Below are 22,431 nucleotides of genomic sequence, written 5' to 3'. Positions count from 1 at the left end.
GCTCAGTATCTTGCGCTGGAAAAGCCCCTTGAAGATAAGCGGTAGAAAACACCAAGTTGGAGGCGGACCTGGGGGAGGTACTCCAATCTTGACAGAAGCCACCGGCAGGAACTCACTGGGAGGAGGGGGCGGAGTCGGCGCCAAATTCAAATCGCGGCAGGTCTGCCTGGCTGGAAGGAGCGGACCTGCGAGGAATACCCGGAAGCAAACAGCTCTGACCGGCTCAAAGGGGGCGGGACCAGCGGGAACTTTAAACTTGGACTGATACAACGCAAAGGAGGAGGAAAACCCGGAAGTCGACAGCTCTGACCGGCTCAAAGGGGGCGGGACCAGCGGGAACTTTAAACCTTACCAATTCAATGCAAAAGGGGCTGGCCGAACACAGGAAAAGCCTGGTAAAACGGGTATAAAAGGGGCTGTGTTTCGATTGAGGGTCTCTTGGCTCGACCTCTCCACCTTTGACTTGACCTCTGCAGCCTGTGACTGTAAGTACCCTGCAGCAGCTTGCGAAACTCCCTTGACCTTGATAGTGGTTGAGGCTTTGGGGAAGGGGACTTGATTTGTGTTCTGTGTCATTGCTAAAACTGTGTAACAATAAGATTTTTCGTTGTGTCCGTTATAGTACTTTCTGAATAGACTTAGTTTGTGTTAGAGTTTAAGATTTTATTATAATTTCTTCTGTTTGATGATTTTGACCTGGGTTTTGCAATAAACCTTGATTTGCTGATAATTGGAGTCGTTTAAATTCTTCAATCTCTCACCAGCGATCTCTGACCAAGTCATTGTTAAAATATTCCTCACCTTAATTCCGGGTTCAAGAATCTAGGGTCATCTTGAGCGATTCACTCAGGACAGGCTGCTGGTTAGGTAATAAACGGCAGTGTCCTATTCTCTCTCTTGGGAAAGCTACTCCAGCGAAGTAGGAACCGGGTGGGTGTTGCACCACCGGCAAGAGAGAGAATCACCTGGGCATTGGTAGGGGTCTGGATATCTGTGTGATATAAGCCTCAGGCTTCCGGTTAGGGATAAACGGCAGGCTTGATTCAGTGCTCTCTTCCGTGGAGGTGTCCCAGTGCGGCATCCCCTGGCCTCTGAAGTTTCAGTGCCAGCTGGAGAGAGACACACACAGATACTCAAACCCCAGATATCGGCCCAGTAGTGGAGTAGCAGAGATGGCACCTTCTACAGGACCTTTGCTCTTTGTAGTATATATAAATGATTTGGAGGAAAATGTAACCGGTCTGATTAGTAAGTTTGCAGACGACACAAAGGTTGGTGGAATTGCGGATAGCGATGAGGACTGTCGGAGGATACAGCAGGATTTAGATTGTCTGGAGACTTGGGCGGAGAGATGGCAGATGGAGTTTAATCCGGACAAATGTGAGGTAATGCATTTTGGAAGGTCTAATGCAGGTAGGGAATATACAGTGAATGGTAGAACCCTCAAGAGTATTGAAAGTCAAAGAGATCTAGGAGTACAGGTCCACAGGTCATTGAAAGGGGCAGCACAGGTGGAGAAGGTAGTCAAGAAGGCATACGGCATGCTTGCCTTCATTGGCCGGGGCATTGAGTATAAGAATTGGCAAGTCATGTTGCAGCTGTATAGAACCTTAGTTAAGCCACACTTGGAGTATAGTGTTCAATTCTGGTCGCCACACTACCAGAAGGATGTGGAGGCTTTAGAGAGGGTGCAGAAGAGATTTACCAGAATGTTGTGAGATTTACCAGAATGGTGCCTGGTATGGAGAGCATTAGCTATGAGGAGCGGTTGAATAAACTCGGTTTGTTCTCACTGGAACGAAGGAGGTTGAGGGGAGACGTGATAGAGGTATACAAAATTATGAGGGGCATAGACAGAGTGGATAGTCAGAGGCTTTACCCCAGGGTAGAGGGGTCAATTACTAGGGGGCACAGGTTTAAGGTGAGAGGGGCAAGGTTTAGAGTAGATGTACGAGGCAAGTTTTTTACGCAGAGGGTAGTGGGTGCCTGGAACTCGCTACCGGAGGAGGTAGTGGAAGCAGCGACGATAGGGACATTTAAGGGGCATCTTGACAAATATATGAATAGGATGGGAATAGAAGGATACGGACCCAGGAAGTGTAGAAGATTGTAGTTTAGTCGGGCAGCATGGTCGGCATGGGCTTGGAGGGCCGAAGGGCCTGTTCCTGTGCTGTACATTTCTTTGTTCTTTGTTCTTTGTACAGACATGTGCCCAGGAGAGAGGGCAGGCTGCTGTATTCCAACAGAAGCATGTGTCCAGGCGAGAGGACTGGCTGCTGTATTATAAGACAGACATGTTACCAGGAGAGAGGACAGGTTGCTGCATTACAATACAGACATGTGTCCAGGAGATAAGACAGGCTGCTGTGTTACAATACAGGCATGTGTCCAGGAGAGAGGACAAGCTGCTGTATTACAATACAGACATGTGTCCAGGAGAGAGGACAGGCTGCTGTATTACAATACAGACATGTGCCCAGGAGAGAGGACAGGCTGCTGTGTTATAATACAGCATGTGTCCAGAAGGTAGCACAGGCTGCTGTGTTATAATGCAGACATGTGTCCAGGAGAGAGGACAGGCTGCACAGACATGTGTCCAGGAGAGAGGACAGGCTGCTGTATTAAAATACAGACATGTGTCCAGGAGGTAGGGCAGGCTGCTGTGTTATAATACAGACATGTGTCCAGGAGAGAGGGCAGGCTGCTGAATTCCAACACAAACATGTGTCCAGGAGAGAAGGCAGGCTGCTGTGTTACAATACAGACATGTGTCCAGGAGAGAGGACAGGCTGCTGTATCGTAACACAGACATGTGTCCAGGAGATAGGACAAGCTGCTGTATTACAACACAGACATGTGTCCAGGAGAGAGGACAGGCTGCTGTATTACAATACAGACATGTGTGCAGGAGATAGGACAGGCTGCTGTATTACAAGACGGACTTGTGTCCAGGAGATAGGACAAGCTGCTGTATTACAACACAGACATGTGTCCAGGAGAGAGGACAGGCTGCTGTATTACAATACAGACATGTGTGCAGGAGATCGGACAGGCTGCTGTATTACAATATAAATATGTGTCCAGGAGATAGGACAGGCTGCTGTATTACAATATAAATGTGTGTCCAGGAGAGAGGACAAGCTGCTGTATTACAACACAGACATGTGTTCGGGAGAGAGGACAGGATGCTGTATTAAAATACAAATGTGTGTCCAGGAGAGAGGACAGGCTGCTGTATTATAATAGAGACATGTGTCCAGGAGAGAGGACAGGCTGCTGTGTTATAATACAGCATGTGTCCAGAAGGTAGGACAGGCTGCTGTGTTATAATACAGCATGTGTCCAGAAGGTAGGACAGGCTGCTGTGTTATAATACAGACATGTGTCCAGGAGACAGGACAGGCTGCACAGACATGTGTCCAGGAGAGAGGACAGGCTGCTGTATTACAATACAGACATGTGTCCAGGAGGTAGGACAGGCTGCTGTGTTATAATACAGACATGTGTCCAGGAGAGAGGACAGGTTGCTGTATTACAATACAGGCATGTGTCCAGGAGGTAGGGCAGGCTGCTGTATTACAATATAGGCATGTGTCCAGGAGGTAGGGCAGACTGCTGTATTACAATACAGACATGTGCCCAGGAGGGAGGGCAGGCTGCTGTATTCCAACAGAAACATGTGTCCAGGAGAGAGGACAGGCTGCTGTATTACAATACAGACATGTGTCCATGAGAGAGGACATACTGTTGTAATACAATGCAGACATGTGTCCAGTAGAGAGGACAGGTTGCTGTATTACAATACAGACATGTGTCCAGGAGAGAGGACAGGCTGCTGTATTGTAATACAGACATGTGTCCAGGAGAGAGGACAGGCTGCTGTATGACAATACAGACATGTGTCCAGGAGAGAGGAGAGGCTGCTGTATTACAGCACCGACATATGTCCAGGAGAGAGTGAAGTGTTGGGTACTCTGATACACAGACAAACCAACACGGTTGCGAATGGTACAGCGCAGTTTTATTTCAATCAACTATTAACATAGTAAACTCTGGTAGTCAGCACATGGTGAATGTCTGAGTGTCTGGCAATGAGGTCTGTGCCCTTAGCCGTCTCCTGCTCGAGTGCCCAGGAAGTCTTGTGTTCCCTGTTTAGTACTGTGTATGCTCTTGTCTGTGATTGGCTGTCGTGTTGTGTGTGTTGATTGGTCCGTTGATCTGTCCATCATTATGTATGCATGTATGTGCTGTGATGTTCACCTGAATATCATGACAGAGAGGACAAGCTGCTGTATTACAACACAAACATGTGTCCAGGAGAGAGGACAGGCTGCTGTATTACAAGACGGACATGTGTCCAGGAGATAGGACAAGCTGCTGTATTACAACACAGACATGTGTCCAGGAGAGAGGACAGGCTGCTGTATTGCGATACAGACATGTGTCCAGGAGAGAGGACAGGCTGCTCTATTACAACACAGACATGTGTCCAGGAGAGAGGACAGGCTGCTGTATTCCAACACAGACATGTGTCCAGCAGCGAGGACAGGCTGCTGTATTGCGATACAGACATGTGTCCAGGAGAGAGGACAGGCTGCTGTATCGTAACACAGACATGTGTCCAGGAGATAGGACAAGCTGCTGTATTACAACACAGACATGTGTCCAGGAGAGAGGACAGGCTGCTGTATTACAAGACGGACATGTGTCCAGGAGATAGGACAAGCTGCTGTATTACAACACAGACATGTGTCCAGGAGAGAGGACAGGCTGCTGTATTACAATACAGACATGTGTGCAGGAGATAGGACAGGCTGCTGTATTACAATATAAATATGTGTCCAGGAGATAGGACAAGCTGCTGTAATACAATATAAATGTGTGTCCAGGAGAGAGGACAAGCTGCTGTATTACAACACAGACATGTGTTCAGGAGAGAGGACAGGCTGCTGTATTAAAATACAAATGTGTGTCCAGGAGAGAGGACAGGCTGCTGTATTTTAATAGACATGTGTCCAGGAGAGAGGACAGGCTGCTGTATTACAACATAGACATGTGTTCGGGAGAGAGGACAGGCTGCTGTATTAAAATACAAATGTGTGTCCAGGAGAGAGGACAGGCTGCTGTATTATAATAGACATGTGTCCAGGAGAGAGAGGACAGGCTGCTGTATTACAATACAGACGTGTCCAGGAGAGAGGACAGGCTGCTGTATTACAATACAGACATGTATCCAGGAGAGAGGACAGGCTGCTGTATTACAATACAAATGTGTGTCCAGGAGAGAGGACAGGCTGCTGTATTACAATACAGACATGTGTCCAGGAGATAGAGTAAGCTGCTGTATTACAATACAAATGTGTGTCTAGGAGAGAGGACATGCTGCTGTATTACAATACAAATGTATGTCCAGGAGAAAGGACAGGCTGCTGTATTACAATACAAATGTGTGTCCGGGAGAGAGGACAGGCTGCTGTATTACAAGACAGGCGTGTGCCAAGGAGAGAGGACTGGCTGCTGTATTATAATACAGACATGTGCCCAGGGGAGAGGACAGGCTGCTGTATTACAATACAGACATGTGTGCAGGAGATAGGACAGGCTGCTGTATTACAAGACGGACATGTGACCAGGAAAGAGGACAGGTTGCTGTATTACAATACAGACATGTGTCCAGGAGAGAGGACAGGCTGCTGTATTGTAATACAGACATGTGTCCAGGAGAGAGGACAGGCTGCTGTATGACACCACAGATATGTGTCCAGGAGGTAGCACAGGCTGCTGTATTATAATACAGTCATGTGTCCGGGAGAGAGGACAGGCTGCTGTATTATAATACAGGTATGTGTCCAGGAGAGAGGACAGGCTGCTGTATGACAATATAAATGTGTGTCCAGGGGATAGGACAAGCTGCTGTATTACAATACAAATGTGTGACCAGGAGAGAGGACAGGCTGCTGTATTATAATACAGACATGTGTCCAGGAGAGAGGAGAGGCTGCTGTATTACAGCACAGACACATGTCCAGGAGAGAGTAAAGTGTTGGGTACTCTGATACACAGACAAACCAACACGGTTGCGAATGGTACAACGATGTTTTATTTCAATCAACTATTAACATAGTAAACTCTGGTAGTCAGCACATGGTGAATGTCTGAGTGTCTGGCAATGAGGTCTGTGCCCTGAGCCGTCTCCAGCTCGAGGTCGCAGGAAGTGTTGTGTTCCCAGTTTTGTACTGTGTATGCTCTTGTCTGTGATTGGCTGTCGTGTTGTGTGTGTTGATTGGTCCGTTGATCTGTCCATCATTATGTATGTATGTATGTATGTGCTGTGATGTTCACCTGAATATCATGACAGAGAGGACAAGCTGCTGTATTACAATACAGACATGTGTCCAGGAGAGAGGACAAGCTGCTGTATTCCAACACAGACATGTATCCGGCAGCGAGGACAGGCTGCTGTGTTATAATACAGGCATGTGTCCAGGAGAGAGGACAGGCTGCTCTATTACAACACAGACATGTGTGCAGGAGATAGGACAGGCTGCTGTATTACAAGACGGACATGTGTCCAGGAGAGAGGACAGGCTGCTGTATTACAATACAGACATGTGTCCATGAGAGAGGACAGGCTGCTGTATTGTAATACAGACATGTGTCCAGGAGATAGGACAGGCTGCTGTATTACAAGACGGACATGTGCCCAGGAGAGAGGACAGGCTTCTGTATTACAACACAGACATGTGTCCAGGAAAGAGGACAGGCTGCTGTGTTATAATACAGGCATGTGTCCAGGAGAGAGGACAGGCTGCTCTATTACAACACAGACATGTGTCCAGGAGAGAGGACAGTCTGCTGTATTACAACACAGACATGTGTCCAGGAGAGAGGACAGGCTGCTGTATTACAATATGAATGTGTGTCCAGGAGATAGGACAAGCTGCTGTATTACAATAGAAACATGTGTCCAGGAGAGAGAACAGGCTGCTGTATCGTAACACAGACATGTGTCCAGGAGATAGGACAAGCTGCTGTATTACAACACAGACATGTGTCCAGGAGAGAGGACAGGCTGCTGTATTACAATATATATGTGTGTCCAGGAGATAGGACAAGCTGCTGTAATACAATAGAAATGTGTGTCCAGGAGAGAGGACAAGCTGCTGTATCACAACACAGATATGTGTTCGGGAGAGAGGACAGGCTGCTGTTTTCAATACAGACATGTATCCAGGAGCGAGGACAGGCTGCTGTATTACAATACAAATGTGTGTCCAGGAGAGAGGACAGGCTGCTGTATTATAATACAGACATGTGTCCAGGAGAGAGGACAGGCTGCTGTATTACAATACAGCCATGTGTCCAGGAGATAGAGTAAGCTGCTGTATTACAATACAAATGTGTGTCTAGGAGAGAGGACATGCTGCTGTATTACAATACAAATGTGTGTCCAGGAGAAAGGACAGGCTGCTGTATTACAATACAAATGTGTGTCCGGGAGAGAGGACAGGCTGCTGTATTACAAGACAGGCGTGTGCCCAGGAGATAGGACAGGCTGCTGTATTACAATATAGCCGTGTGTCCAGGAGATGGGACAGACTGCTCTATTACAATACGCTTGGGTTTGGGACAGCGTTCAGGAGATGCTCCTTTATTGCAATACATTTGTATCTGGGAGAGAGGACAGGGCAGGCTCTTGTATTACAATATATTTGAGTCCGGAAGAGTGGGCAAGGAAGGCTTTGGGATAAATGGATTATTTTCAGGTTGGAAAACTGTAACTAGTTGAGTGCTATATTGATCTGGGGCCACAACTATTTATGATTTAAATCAATAACTTGGATGAAGGAAACAATTGTATTTGAGCCAAATTTCCTGCTGATACGAAAATTGGCAGGAAAACAAGTTATGAGAAGGATACAAAAAGTCTGCGAAGGGATATAGGTAGGTTAGATGAGTGGGCAAAAATTTGGCAGATGGGAGTATAACATAGGGAAATGTGAGCTGTCGACTTTGGCAGGAAGAATAGTAAAGCAGAATATTACTTAAATGAAGTGAGCCTACAGAATGCTGCAGAGGGATCTGGGCATCCTTGTACATGAATCACTATACGTTAGCCTACAGATACAGCAAGTAATTCGGAAAACAGGTGGAATACTGGCAATGAGGATGGAGTACAAAAGTCAGGAAGTCTTGCAGCAATGGTACAGGGCATTGGTGAGACTACAGAGCAGGTATACTGTTGATCTCTCTGCCATGAAAATACTATCTCTTGATCATTTGGTGAATTCAGAATTATAAATGTTCTCAGTAGTGAATGTAAACCTGATGTGCTTCTGTTAAAAGGTGTTTCTTCTGTCTTCTGGATGTTGTTTGGGAAGTTATTAAGGATTACTTAGTGTTGTATTCTTTGGGGGTTGTATTTGAATTGATGGTTGCTAAGATGTTCACTGTACGTTTCAAACAGGTTAACTTGAGTTCATAGAATAAACATTGTTTTGCTTTAAAAAATACTTTTCCATTTCTGCTGTACCACACCTGTAGAGTGGGCCGTGTGCTCCCCATACAACAATCTATTAAAAGTTGTGGGTCAGGTGAACTCCATGATACACTTTTGGGATCTGTAAACCCTGGCCCATAACAGAATATTATGAGCAGTTTTGGGCCCCGTTTTTTGGCGGCACGGTAGCACAGTGGTTAACACTGTTGCTTCACAGCGCTGTTGCCTTTTCTTTTCCTCTGTCTTTTTCCTATGGCTCTGTTCCAATTACGCCAATCAGTGGGTTTGCCCTTCTTTCTTTTGATATCTATATTCTAATGCTCAGAGTCGCCAGGTATCAAATGATACCATCACAAGGTTCAACCGGCTATCGATCAAAGGGTCAAACACCAGTTAGTTAGTTCAGGGTCAAGGGTACTTTATTTACACACAATTAGTCATGCAACATAAACACTACTAGTTAACTACACCTATCGACTAAGACAACCTGTACTTAACTTCGGGCACCCGGCTTAGGTCAGAGAAACAGTGGTCGCTTTTCGATTCTGGATCAATCGAGTTCGTAGGAGTAACTGCTGCTCAGCGAGGTTCATCCGTCTGGTAGCGCGCGTTGAACTTGGACTTGCTTCTGGTGTTGCTACAATTGGAGATGGTCATGACCGGCCACCAGGTCCAAGAGAGGACGAACATGTGGCGAACTCTTCTTCTTATACTTGGAGGTTTTCGCGCTCTTTTGGGCGGTCCTTCAGTTTGGGCCCCACTAATTGGGTGATCCCTAATCACTCTGTTCGATTCCTAACCAATAAGTGGGCGGGGATCTGGATGGCTGGGCATGTCCCAAGCGGTCACTGACCCCGTTGTTTACTCTTCCCTTGAACAGCGAGTGGCGCCGAAATGTCTGGGACTGTCCCGGTTGCTTGAGTGCCAGTCCTTTGTTTTGGTGAAGATGGGCCATCAAATGCTAATCGGCCCCATTAAAATGCTAATTGGACGGAGTTTCGATACCGTCTGGACTTCTTGCTTGCAAATATGCATTTCAGGCTCTGAGCCTGCCTGAGTCTTGGCTTGTCCATTTTATCCGCTCGGCTTTGCGAGTTTCTCTGTACCTAGTTGTAAGTGGCCATCCCAGATGGCTATAGTGCCAAGGTCCCAGGTTCGATTCCCGGCTTGGGTCACTGTTTGTGCGGGGTCTGCACATTCTCCCTGTGTCTGCAAGGGTTTCCTTCGGGTGCTCCGATTTCAAAGAACAATACAGCACAGGAACAGGCCCTTCGGCCCTCCAAGCCTGCGCCGACCATGGTACCTACCTAAACTAAAGCCGTATGCACTTACAGAGTCCGTATACTTCCATTCCCACCCTATTCATATATTTGTCTAGAAGCCCCTTAAATACTGCTATCGTACCTGTTCCACCACCTCCCCAGATAGCACGTTCCATATATTTACCACCCTCTGTATAAAAAAACTTGCCTCGCACACCTGTACTGAACTTTGCCCCATGCACTTTAAACCTATATCCCCTTGTACTTGACTCTCCTACCCTAGGAAAGAGCATCTGACTACCTGCTTTGTCCATGCCACTCATAACCTTGTAGACCTCTATCAGGTCGCCTCTCAACCTCTGTCGTTCCACTGAGAACAGACCAAGTTTATCTAACCTCTCCTCATAGCTAATGCACTCCATACCAGGCAACATCCTAGTAAACCGCTTCAGTACCCTCTCCAAAGCATTCACATCCTTCTAGTTGTGTGACGACCAGAATTGTACACAATATTCCAAATGAGGCCTAACTAAAGCCCTGTACAGCTGCAACATGGCTTGCCAATTTTTATATTGAATGCCCCGATCGATGAAGGCCAGCATCCGTATGCCTTCTTGACTATCTTATCCACATGCGTTGCCACTTTCAGTGATCGGTGGACATTCACGTTGAGATCTCTGCCTGTCAATACTCGCAAGAGTTCTACCATTTATTAAATAATTCCGACATGCATTGGACCTTCCAAAGTGCATTACTTCGCACTTACCTTGATTAAACTCCATCTGCCATTTCTCCGCCCAAGACTCCAACCAGTTTATATCTTGCTGTATCCTCTGACAATCCTCTTCACTACCTGCAGCTCCACCAATTTTTGAGTTGTCTGCGAACTTACTAATCAGACCAGCTACATTTTCTTCCAAATAATTTATATACACTACGAACAACAAAGGTCCCAGAACTGATCCCTGTGGAACACCGCTAGTCACAGCCTTCCAATCAGAAAAGCACCTTTCTACTTCTGCCCTCTGGCTTCTGTGCCCAAGCCAGTTCTAAATCCAACTTGCCAGCTCTCCTCTGATCCCATGTTACTTCACCTTTTGTAACAGTTTACCATGAGGTACCTTATCAAAGGCTTTACTGAAGTCCATTTATGCAACATCTACTGCCTTTCCCTCATCTATCATCTTTCCTCTCACAAATCCCGAAAGACGTTAGGTGGATTGGACATTCTGAATTCTGCCTCCGTGTACCCGAACAGGCACCGGAATGTGGCGATTCGGGGCTTTTCGCAGTAAATTCATTGCATTGTTAATATAAGCCTACTTATGACAACAAAGATTATTATTATTATCTAAGGAAGGATGTGCTGGTCTTGGAGTGTCCAGAGGAGGTTCCCAAGAATGATCATGTGACTGAAGGGCTTGTCATATGAGGAGTGGTTGAGGACTCTGGGTCTGTACTCAATGGAGTTTAGAAGGATGAGGGGGGACTTCATTGAAACTTACAAAATACTGAGAGGCCTAGATAGAGTGGACATGGAGAAGATGTTTCTACTAGTTGGAGAGACTAGAACCCAAGGGCCCAGCCTCAGACTCAAGGACGATCCTTTAAAACTGAGATGAGAGGGCATTTCTCCAGCCAGAGGCTGGAATATGCGGAACTCATTGCTGCAGAAGGCTGTGGAGGCCAAGTCACTGAGTGTCTTTAAGACAGAGATAGATAGCATCTTGATTAAGAAGGGGATCAGGGGTTACGGGGAGAAGGCAGGAGAATAGGAATGAGAAACATATCAGCCATGATCGAATGACGGAGCAGACTCAATGGGTCAAATGGCCTAATTCTGTTTCTATGTCTTATGGTTTAATAAGTATGGAGTTCAATGTAGAGAAGTGTGAGGTAATGCATTTTGGTACTTGGAACATGGACAGACTAAAATAAGGAGTAAAATTCTTGGGGTACAGGAGCAGACGGACCTGGGTGTATATTGCATAGACCATTGAAGGTGACAAGAGCAGGTAATAAAGTATATTGCAACCTGGGCTTTATTAATAGGTGTGTAGGTGTGTTTATTCCTTTTCCCTCAGCTATTCCAGAAAAAGATTATAGAATTTAAGTGCAGAAGGAGGCCCATCGAGTCTGCACCGGCCCTTGGAAAGAGTACCGTACCTAAGCCCATGCCTCCGCCCATACCCAGTAACCTCACCTAACCTTTTTGGACACTAAGGGGCAATTTAGCATGGCCAATCCACCTAACCAGCACATCCTTGGATTGTGGGAGGGAAACCTGAGAACCCAGAGGAAACCCACGCAGAGAAAGTACAAACTCCACACAGACAGTCACTGGAGGTCGGAATTAAACCTGTGACCCTGGAGCTGTGAGGCAGCTGTGCTAACCACTGTGCCACCCCATCTCCATGAATCTTCCCCAGTTGAATTAAATAATTCACCCACACAGCCTTATTTATAGAATAACAAAATGTTTCCCAAAAATATATTTTAAAAGCATCAATTCTTACAAACTGTGCAACCTGTTGTTAAATATCATAAAAGCTGTTCATATGTTGTCCACATTTTTGAACCCATTGGTCAAATTGTGCTCGTTGTTTATGTTGCTGGGCTTTATAATCAGACAAAACCACAAGTTAACAACATGATACACTCTCGTTATTCAGAGCAGAAATATTTTTTTAAACTTTTTCCAATTAAGGGGCAATCCACTTACCCTGCACATCTTTTTGGGTTGGGGGCGACATCCACGCAGCCAGACAAGAACAAGGAGGTTATCCTGAACTTATATAAGGCCTCAGCTGGAGTATTGTGTATAGTTTTGGGTGCTACATGATAGAGACAGTGCAGAAAGGTATACAGCAATGGTTCCAGGGTTGAGGAACTTCAGTTATGTGGATAGATTGGCGAGGTTGGAACTGTTCTCCTTAGAACATAGAACATTACAGCGCAGTACAGGCCCTTCGGCCCTCGATGTAGCGCCGTCCTGTGAAACCACTCTAAAGCCCATCTACACTATTCCCTTATCGTCCATATGTCTATCCAATGACCATTTGAATGCCCTTAGTGTTGGCGAGTCCACTACTGTTGCAGGCAGGGCATTCCACGCCCTTACTACTCTCTGAGTAAAGAACCTACCTCTGACATCTGTCTTATATCTATCTCCCCTCATTTTAAAGCTATGTTCCTCGTGCTAGACATCACCATCCTAGGAAAAAGGCTCTCACTGTCCACCCTAGCCAATCCTCTGATCATCTTGTATGCCTCAATTAAGTCACCTCTTAACCTTCTTCTCTCTAACGAAAACAGCCTCAAGTCCCTCAGCCTTTCCTCATGAGATCTTCCCTCCATACCAGGCAACATTCTGGTAAATCTCCTCTGCTCCCTTTCCAATGCTTCCACATCCTTCCTATAATGCGGCGACCAGAATTGCACGCAATACTCCAAATGCGGCCGCACCAGAGTTTTGTACAGCTGCAACATGACCTCATGGCTCCGAAACTCCATCCCTCTACCAATAAAAGCTAACACACCGCATGCCTTCTTAACAACCCTCTGAAGCTGGGTGGCAACTTTCAGGGATCTATGTACATGGACACCGAGATCTCTCTGCTCATCCACACTGCCAAGAATCTTACCATTAGCCTCTGTCTTCCTGTTATTCCTTCCAAAATGAATCACCTCACACTTTTCTGCATTAAACTCCATTTGCCACCTCTCAGCCCAGCGCTGCAGCTTATCTATGTCCCTCTTTAACTTGTAACATCCTTCCGCACTGTCCACAACTCCACCGACTTTAGTGTCATCTGCAAATTTACTCACCCATCCTTCTACGCCCTCCTCCAGGTCAATTATAAAAATGACAAACAGCAGTGGCCCCAAAATAGATCCTTGTGGTACACCACTAGTAACTGGACTGCAGTCTGAACATTTCCCATCAACCACCACCCTTTGTCTTCTTCCAGCTAGCCAATTTCTGATCCAAACTGCTAAATCACCCTGAATCCCATGCCTCCGTATTTTCTGCAGTAGCCTACCGTGGGGAACCTTATCAAACGCTTTACTGAAATTCATATACACCACATCAACTGCTTTACCCTCATCCACCTGTTTGGTCACCTTCTCAAAGAACTCAATAAGGTTTGTGAGGCATGACCTACCCTTCGCAAAACCGTGTTGACTATCTCTAATCAAATTATTCCTTTCCAGATGATTATACATCCTATCTCTTATAAACCTTTCCAAGAGTTATGGAATGTGTATCATGCTGTTAAGTTGTGGTTTTGTCTGGCTATACAGCCCAGGAACATAAATAACTAGCAAATTTGATCAATAGTTTCAAAAAACTGGACTATAGTTACCGGGGTTGTCTCTACTCCCCTTCTTGAACAAGGGGACAACATTTGCTATCCTACAGTCTTCTGGCACTATTCCTGTAGACAAAGATGACTTAAAGATCAAAGCCAAAGGCTCAGCAATCTCCTCCCTAGCTTCCCAGAGGATCCTAGGATAAATCCCATCCGGCCCAGGGGACTTATCTATTTTCACACTTTCCAGAATTGCTAACACCTCCTCCTTATGAACCTCAAGCCCTTCTAGTCTAGTAGCCTGAATCTCAGTATTCTCCTCGACAACATTGTCTGTTTCCTGTGTGAATACTGCTGAAAAATATTCATTTAGCACCTCTCCTATCTCCTCGGACTCCACGCACAACTTCCCGCTACTGTCCTTGACTGGCCCTACTCTTACCCTAGTCATTCTTTTATTCCTGACATATCGATAGAAAGCTTGAGGGTTATCCTTGATCCTACCTGCCAAAGACTTCTCATGTCCCCTCCTGGCTCTTCTTAGCTCTTTTTAGGTCCTTCCTCGCTAATTTGTAACTCTCGAGCGCCCTAACTGAACCTTCATGTCTCATCTTTACATAAGTCTCCTTCTTCCTCTTGACAAGTGTTTCAACTGCTTTAGTAAACCACGGTTGCCTCGCTCGACCACTTCCTCCCTGCCTGACAGGTACATACTTATCAAGAACACGCAGTAGCTGTTCCTTGAACAAGCTCCACATGCTCTATCCATTACTCCGAAATGGCCACAACATCGAAGTCCCAGGTACCATCCTTGGAGAGAAGAAGGCTAAGAGAAGATTTGATCGAGATATTCAAAATTCGTGAGGGGGTTGGACAGAATAGATGGGAAGAAACTATTCCCCTTGTAAAAGGATCAAGAACGAGAAGGCATAGATTTAATGTGATTTGCAAAAGAAGCAAATGTGATGTGAAAGAATGTTCTCACGAGTGGGCTGGATCTGGAATTCACTGCCTGGAGGTGTGGTGGAGGCAGGTTCGATCAGGGTATTCAAGTGGACATTTGATGATTACCGAAATAGAAATGATGTGTAGAGGTACGAGGAAAAGGCAGGGGAATGGCACTGAGCCATAATGCTCATTCGGAGAGCGATGCAGGCATAATGGGCCGAATGGTCTCCTTCAGTGATGTAACTATTATGTATCCTGTTCAGCATCAAGAATTGTTCACTTTCTTTACTTTTAAGTATGAAGACATTTTGAGATAATTTGATCTTTTAACAATGGAGATGAATAGAAAAGATCAATTCCTGCTTTTGGTTTATTCTGACTATGCCTAAAAAGTGTTACCTCACAACTCTTAGGAGTGGCCTGAACTGTTGACCTTGACCCTTCACTTTTGGTTGAGGTAAGTATAGGCATGTGATTCTCTGCTATGATTCCTGCTCTGGGGCATCACGGTGGTGCAGTGGTTAGCACTGCTGCCTCACGGCCCCGGGCCACTGTCTGTGTCTGTCTTTGCACATTCTCTCCATGTCTGCATGGACCTCACCCCCACAACCCAAAAGGATGTGCAGGATAGGTGGATTGGACATGCTAAAATTGCCCTTTAATTGTAAATTTAAAAAACCATTATTCCTGCTCTAAGTAATGAAAGTGAATTATGGAATGTGTATCATGCTGTTAAGTTGTGGTTTTGTCTGGCTATACAGCCCAGGAACATGAATAACTAGCAAATTTGATCAATAGTTTCAAAAAACTGGACAGCATATGAACAGCCTTTATGATATTTAACAACATGGGGCAGCACGGTAGCATTGTGGTTAGCACAATTGCTTCACAGCTCCAGGGTCCCAAGTTTGATTCCGGCTTGGGTCACTGTCTGTGCGGAGTCTGCACATCCTCACCGTGTGTGCGTGGGTTTCCTCCGGGTGCTCCGGTTTCCTCCCACAGTCCAAAGATGTGCATGTTAGGTGGAATAGCCACGGTAAATTGCCCTTAGTGTCCAAAATTGCCCTTCGTGTTGGGTGGGGTTTACTGGGATATGGGGATAGGGTGGAGGTGTTGACCTTGGGTAGGGTGCTCTTTCCAACAGCCGGTGCAGTCTCGATGGGCCGAATGGCCTCCTTCTGCACTGTAAATTCTATGTTAAAAAACAGGTTACACAGGTTGTAAGAATTGATTTTTTTAAAATATATTTTTGGGAAACATTTTGTTATTCTATAAATAAGGCTGTGTGGGTGTAAATTATTTAGTTCAACTGGGGGAAGATTAATGGAGACCTTTTTCTGGAAGAGTTGAGGGAAAAAGAATAAAGGTGCTCGATGCATGCATTTTAATGAGACTTTCCTGGCCAAGTGGTTCATAAGTAAATAGACTAGGTTTAGAAATTTGCATTCAGAGATACCTCGGGATCTGCTGTTTTCAGTTGTTAAATTTCAAAGGAACATAAGAAGGTTTTTACAGCTTGCAAAAGTTTCATAAGTAATCAAGAGAATATTATTACATTTTGTTTGACTCAAAAGTGGGGAATAATAGGAAAACATAAAAGATTTTTATATTTTGGAAAAGTTAAGTTCAATGAGATGCTGAGGACATGAATTGTAGATGAAAAGCAAAACGGATATGTAAGGAGAGATGTTGAGAGATGTTGAGAGCTTGAGAGTTAGTTATGTGAGGCAGAGCTACTGAAAACAGTTTTGGGCTGGATTAGGTCAGTTTGAATCAGCCACTCAGTCAAGTCCGAACATTCTAGAGGCTGCAAAATCCAGTCTTGTTTTGAAGTTTTGGATTTCCACAATATAATGGAAGAAGGATGTTGAGAGGCTGTGTGGGAGCCCTTATCAAAGCAACCGCCCAATTTTTTGGGGGGCAATATTACTTGAAATTTATAGTTCAACATCTATAAGGGATTGTTGAATTGACGGTGTTTACTCGGGGTCTGACCAAGTAGCGAGTCCTTTTGGGGGGATATTTTGCAAGACTAATTTTAACTGTATAACTGTAATCTTGTCTGCTTAAGTTTTCTTTTCTTCTTGCTAAACATTTTATTTTTAAATTCACAGAAGTGTTGCTGGATTTCATGCTGCTGAGTTTAATGCATTTTCTTCTCATTTTCAAAATACAAACCAAAGGGTATGCCTCATTAAGCCCAGTTTCCCAATGGGATTTGGTGTGCTCAGCAGTTAACATCTGCTGTGGTCATAACATAAGCAAATGAGGCGGTGGCACGGTGGCGCAGTGGTTAGCACTGCTGCTTCACGGTGCCGAGGACCCGGGTTCGATCCCGGCCCCGGGTCACTGTCTGTGTGCAGTTTGCACATTTCTCCTTGTCTGCATGGGTCTCACCCCCGCAATCCAAAGATATGCAGGGTAGGTGGATTGGCCACCTTAAAATTGTTCCTTAATTGGAAAAATTAAGAAAAAATAACATAAGCAAATGTACACAACATTTTTTCACTTGTATTCGAGAGAAAAAACAGAAATGTATGTGAGTTTGAAGGAAGAAATACAAATGTTAAAGAGGTAAAACTGGTATAACTTTCAGTCACTTTTCTAAATCATTCCTTGGCCCTTCGAAGCCCTTTTATGCCCCTCTCTGACTCTGTCCAACACCTTGGGCGTCATTCTCCGACCCCCCGCCGGGTCGGAGAATGGCCGTTGGCCGCCGTGAATCCCGCCCCCGCTGAAGTCTCCGAAGGGAGAAAAGTCGGCGGGGCGTTAATGGCGCCGCCGCCGCGGAGAATGTCACGGGTCTGCGCAAGGCAGCCGATTTTCGGCCTGCCGATATTCTCCCTTCCGGATGGGCCGAAGTCCCGTCGACGTGATGACCGTTCACGTCGACGTGAATCAAACCTCCTTTTCATCGGCGTGACCCGGTGCTCCAGGCTCACGCCGACCAGCGAGGAGGTGAGTGACGGCTTGGGGGGTTGGCTCTGGGAAGGAAATGGCGTGGCCGCAGACTGATTGCGTGAGGAGAGGTGTGTCTCGGCTTGTGTGTGTGTGTGTGCGGCGGGGGGTGGGGGGGGTGGTTAGAGTAGGCTGGGCTCGGAGGGAGTGCCGGGAGGGGGTCCGTGCTGGGGTGGAGGTTGGGGGTTGGAGGGGGTCCGTGCCGGGGTGGAGGTTGGGGAGGGGGTCCGTGCCAGGGTGGAGGTTGGGGAGGGGGTCCGTGCTGGGGTGGAGGTTGGGGAGGGGATCCGTGCCGGGGTGGAGGTTGGGGAGGGGGTCCGTGCTGGGGTGGAGGTTGGGGAGGGGGTCCGTGCCGGGGTGGAGGTTGGGGGTTGGGGGGGGATCCGTGCCGGGGTGGAGGTTGGGGAGGGGGTCCGTGCCGGGGTGGAGGTTGGGGGGGGGGTCCGTGCTGGGGTGGAGGTTGGGTAGGGGGTCCGTGCTGGGGTGGAGGTTGGGGAGGAGGTCCGTGCTGGGGTGGAGGTTGGGGGTTGGTTGGGGGTTGGAGGGGGTCTGTGCCGGGGTGGAGGTTGGGGAGGGGGTCCGTGCCGGGGTGGAGGTTGGGGAGGGGGTCCGTGCTGGGGTGGAGGTTGGGGAGGGGGTCCGTGCCGGGGTGGAGGTTGGGGAGGGGGTCCGTGCTGGGGTGGAGGTTGGGGAGGGGGTCCGTGCCGGGGTGGAGGTTGGGGGTTGGGGGGGGTCCGTGCCGGGGTGGAGGTTGGGGAGGGGGTCCGTGCCGGGGTGGAGGTTGGGGGGGGGGGGGGTCCGTGCTGGGGTGGAGGTTGGGGAAGGGGTCTGTGCTGGGGTGGAGGTTGGGGAGGGGGTCCGTGCCGGGGTGGAGGTTGGGGGGGGTCCGTGCTGGGGTGGAGGTTGGGGAAGGGGTCTGTGCTGGGGTGGAGGTTGGGGGGGGGGGGGTCCGTGCTGGGGTGGAGGTTGGGGAAGGGGTCCGTGCTGGGGTGGAGGTTGGGGAGGGGGTCCGTGCTGGGGTGGAGGTTGGGGAGGGGGTCCGTGCTGGGGTGGAGGTTGGGGAGGGGGTCCGTGCTGGGGTGGAGGTTGGGGAGGGGGTCCGTGCCGGGGTGGAGGTTGGGGGTTGGGGGGGATCCGTGCCGGGGTGGAGGTTGGGGAGGGGGTCCGTGCCGGGGTGGAGGTTGGGGAGGGGGTCCGTGCCGGGGTGGAGGTTGGGGGGGGGGTCCGTGCTGGGGTGGAGGTTGGGGGTTGGAGGGGGTCCGTGCCGGGGTGGAGGTTGGGGAGGGGGTCCGTGCCGGGGTGGAGGTTGGGGAGGGGGTCCGTGCTGGGGTGGAGGTTGGGGAGGGGGTCCGTGCCGGGGTGGAGGTTGGGGAGGGGGTCCGTGCTGGGGTGGAGGTTGGGGAGGGGGTCCGTGCCGGGGTGGAGGGTGGGGGGGATCCGTGCCGGGGTGGAGGTTGGGGAGGGGGACCGTGCCGGGGTGGAGGTTGGGGGGGGGGTCCGTGCTGGGGTGGAGGTTGGGTAGGGGGTCCGTGCTGGGGTGGAGGTTGGGGAGGGGGTCCGTGCTGGGGTGGAGGTTGGGGGTTGGAGGGGGTCTGTGCCGGGGTGGAGGTTGGGGAGGGGGTCCGTGCCGGGGTGGAGGTTGGGGAGGGGGTCCGTGCTGGGGTGGAGGTTGGGGAGGGGGTCCGTGCCGGGGTGGAGGTTGGGGAGGGGGTCCGTGCCGGGGTGGAGGTTGGGGGGGGGGGGTCCGTGCTGGGGTGGAGGTTGGGGAAGGGGTCTGTGCTGGGGTGGAGGTTGGGGAGGGGGTCCGTGCCGGGGTGGAGGTTGGGGGGGATCCGTGCCGGGGTGGAGGTTGGGGAGGGGGACCATGCCGGGGTGGAGGTTGGGGGGGGGGTCCGTGCTGGGGTGGAGGTTGGGTAGGGGGTCCGTGCTGGGGTGGAGGTTGGGGAGGGGGTCTGTGCTGGGGTGGAGGTTGGGGGGGGGTCCGTGCTGGGGTGGAGGTTGGGGAAGGGGTCCGTGCTGGGGTGGAGGTTGGGGAGGGGGTCCGTGCTGGGGTGGAGGTTGGGGAGGGGGTCCGTGCTGGGGTGGAGGTTGGGGAGGGGGTCCGTGCTGGGGTGGAGGTTGGGGAGGGGGTCCGTGCCGGGGTGGAGGTTGGGGGTTGGGGGGGATCCGTGCCGGGGTGGAGGTTGGGGAGGGGGTCCGTGCCGGGGTGGAGGTTGGGGGGGGGTTCCGTGCTGGGGTGGAGGTTGGGGGTTGGAGGGGGTCCGTGCCGGGGTGGAGGTTGGGGAGGGGGTCCGTGCCGGGGTGGAGGTTGGGGAGGGGGTCCGTGCTGGGGTGGAGGTTGGGGAGGGGGTCCGTGCCGGGGTGGAGGTTGGGGAGGGGGTCCGTGCTGGGGTGGAGGTTGGGGAGGGGGTCCGTGCCGGGGTGGAGGTTGGGGGTTGGGGGGGATCCGTGCCGGGGTGGAGGTTGGGGAGGGGGTCCGTGCCGGGGTGGAGGTTGGGGGGGGGTCCGTGCTGGGGTGGAGGTTGGGTAGGGGGTCCGTGCTGGGGTGGAGGTTGGGGAGGGGGTCCGTGCTGGGGTGGAGGTTGGGGGTTGGAGGGGGTCTGTGCCGGGGTGGAGGTTGGGGAGGGGGTCCGTGCCGGGGTGGAGGTTGGGGAGGGGGTCCGTGCTGGGGTGGAGGTTGGGGAGGGGGTCCGTGCCGGGGTGGAGGTTGGGGAGGGGGTCCGTGCTGGGGTGGAGGTTGGGGAGGGGGTCCGTGCCGGGTTGGAGGTTGGGGGTTGGGGGGGGTCCGTGCCGGGGTGGAGGTTGGGGAGGGGGTCCGTGCCGGGGTGGAGGTTGGGGGGGGGGGGTCCGTGCTGGGGTGGAGGTTGGGGAAGGGGTCTGTGCTGGGGTGGAGGTTGGGGAGGGGGTCCGTGCCGGGGTGGAGGTTGGGGGGGGTCCGTGCTGGGGTGGAGGTTGGGGAAGGGGTCTGTGCTGGGGTGGAGGTTGGGGGGGGGGGGTCCGTGCTGGGGTGGAGGTTGGGGAAGGGGTCCGTGCTGGGGTGGAGGTTGGGGAGGGGGTCCGTGCTGGGGTGGAGGTTGGGGAGGGGGTCCGTGCTGGGGTGGAGGTTGGGGAGGGGGTCCGTGCCGGGGTGGAGGTTGGGGAGGGGGTCCGTGCTGGGGTGGAGGTTGGGGAGGGGGTCCATGCTGGGGTGGAGGTTGGGGAGGGGGTCCGTGCTGGGGTGGAGGTTGGGGAGGGGATCCGTGCCGAGGAGGGTGATGGGAGGGCAAATGAGTTGGTCCACCTGGCCAGGTGCCAGCCTCCAACATGCGGTCCATGCCACCTGGCTGGGGGGAGGAGGGGATATGGGCAATGATGACATGTCGTCGTTCCCCTCCCCCCCACCAGGCCGTCATGTTTTCAGACCATCCAGCGATGTTGGCCGCCGTGGTGGCAGCCGCTCATGTCTATGTTGCCCTGGATGAGGAGGAGGAGGAGGAGCGTGCCAGAGAGGCGGCACAGGCTGCCGCAGAGGGGCAGGCGGCAGCCGCCCAGGCTGGAGGGACACCTGACCGACAGGACGAGGAGGGGGAGGAGGACGTCGCGGCCCCACGGCAACGGAGGCACCCGAGGGCGCCCCGTGTGTACCGGCCCCGGCAGTCATACCAGGACCTCACGGACCGGGAATGCAGGAGGAGACTCCGGATGAGCCGGGAAACCGTGGCACACATCTGCCACCTGCTGGCACACCTGTCACCGCGTGGCACTGGCGGGGGACACCCTCTCCCCGTGTCCGTCAAGGTTACAGTGGCCCTGAACTTTTATGCAACGGGGTCATTCCAGGCACCGAGTGGGGACCTGTCCGGCATATCGCAGACATCGGTGCACCGGTGCATCCGGGCAGTGACAGATGCCCTTTATGCCATGGCGCACCGCTACATCCGCTTCCCCGTGGACCGGGCCAGCCAAGATGCCCGGGCCGTGGGCTTCTCTGCTGTTGCTGGGTTCCCCATGGTCCAGGGCGCGATCGATGGGATGCACGTCGCCGTGCGGCCACCTGCAGATAACAGGGCCGTGTTCACTAATAGGAAGGGGACCTATTCGATGAACGTACAGGTGGTCTGCGACCACCGCATGATGATCCTGCACGTCTGCGCCCGTCACCCAGGCAGTGTACACGACTCATTCGTGTTGTCGCGGTCATCCATCCCCGGCATGTACGAGGGACGCCATCCGCGGCTGAGGGGCTCGTTGCTGGGCGACAGGGGCTACCCATTGCGATCGTGGCTGATGACGCCTATACGGAGGCCACGCAATGAGGCGGAGAACCGCTACAATGATGCCCATGTAGCGACAAGGGGAGTGATCGAGAGGTGCTTTGGCGTGCTGAAGATGCGTTTCAGGTGCCTGGACCTCTCTGGGGGCGCCCTCCAGTATCGGTCAGATAGGGTCGGCCGCATCATTGTGGTGTGCT

This window comes from Scyliorhinus torazame, chromosome 9 (assembly GCF_047496885.1).
Source record: "Scyliorhinus torazame isolate Kashiwa2021f chromosome 9, sScyTor2.1, whole genome shotgun sequence".
NCBI lineage: Eukaryota > Metazoa > Chordata > Chondrichthyes > Carcharhiniformes > Scyliorhinidae > Scyliorhinus > Scyliorhinus torazame.
Note: the sequence above shows the minus strand (reverse complement) of the source record.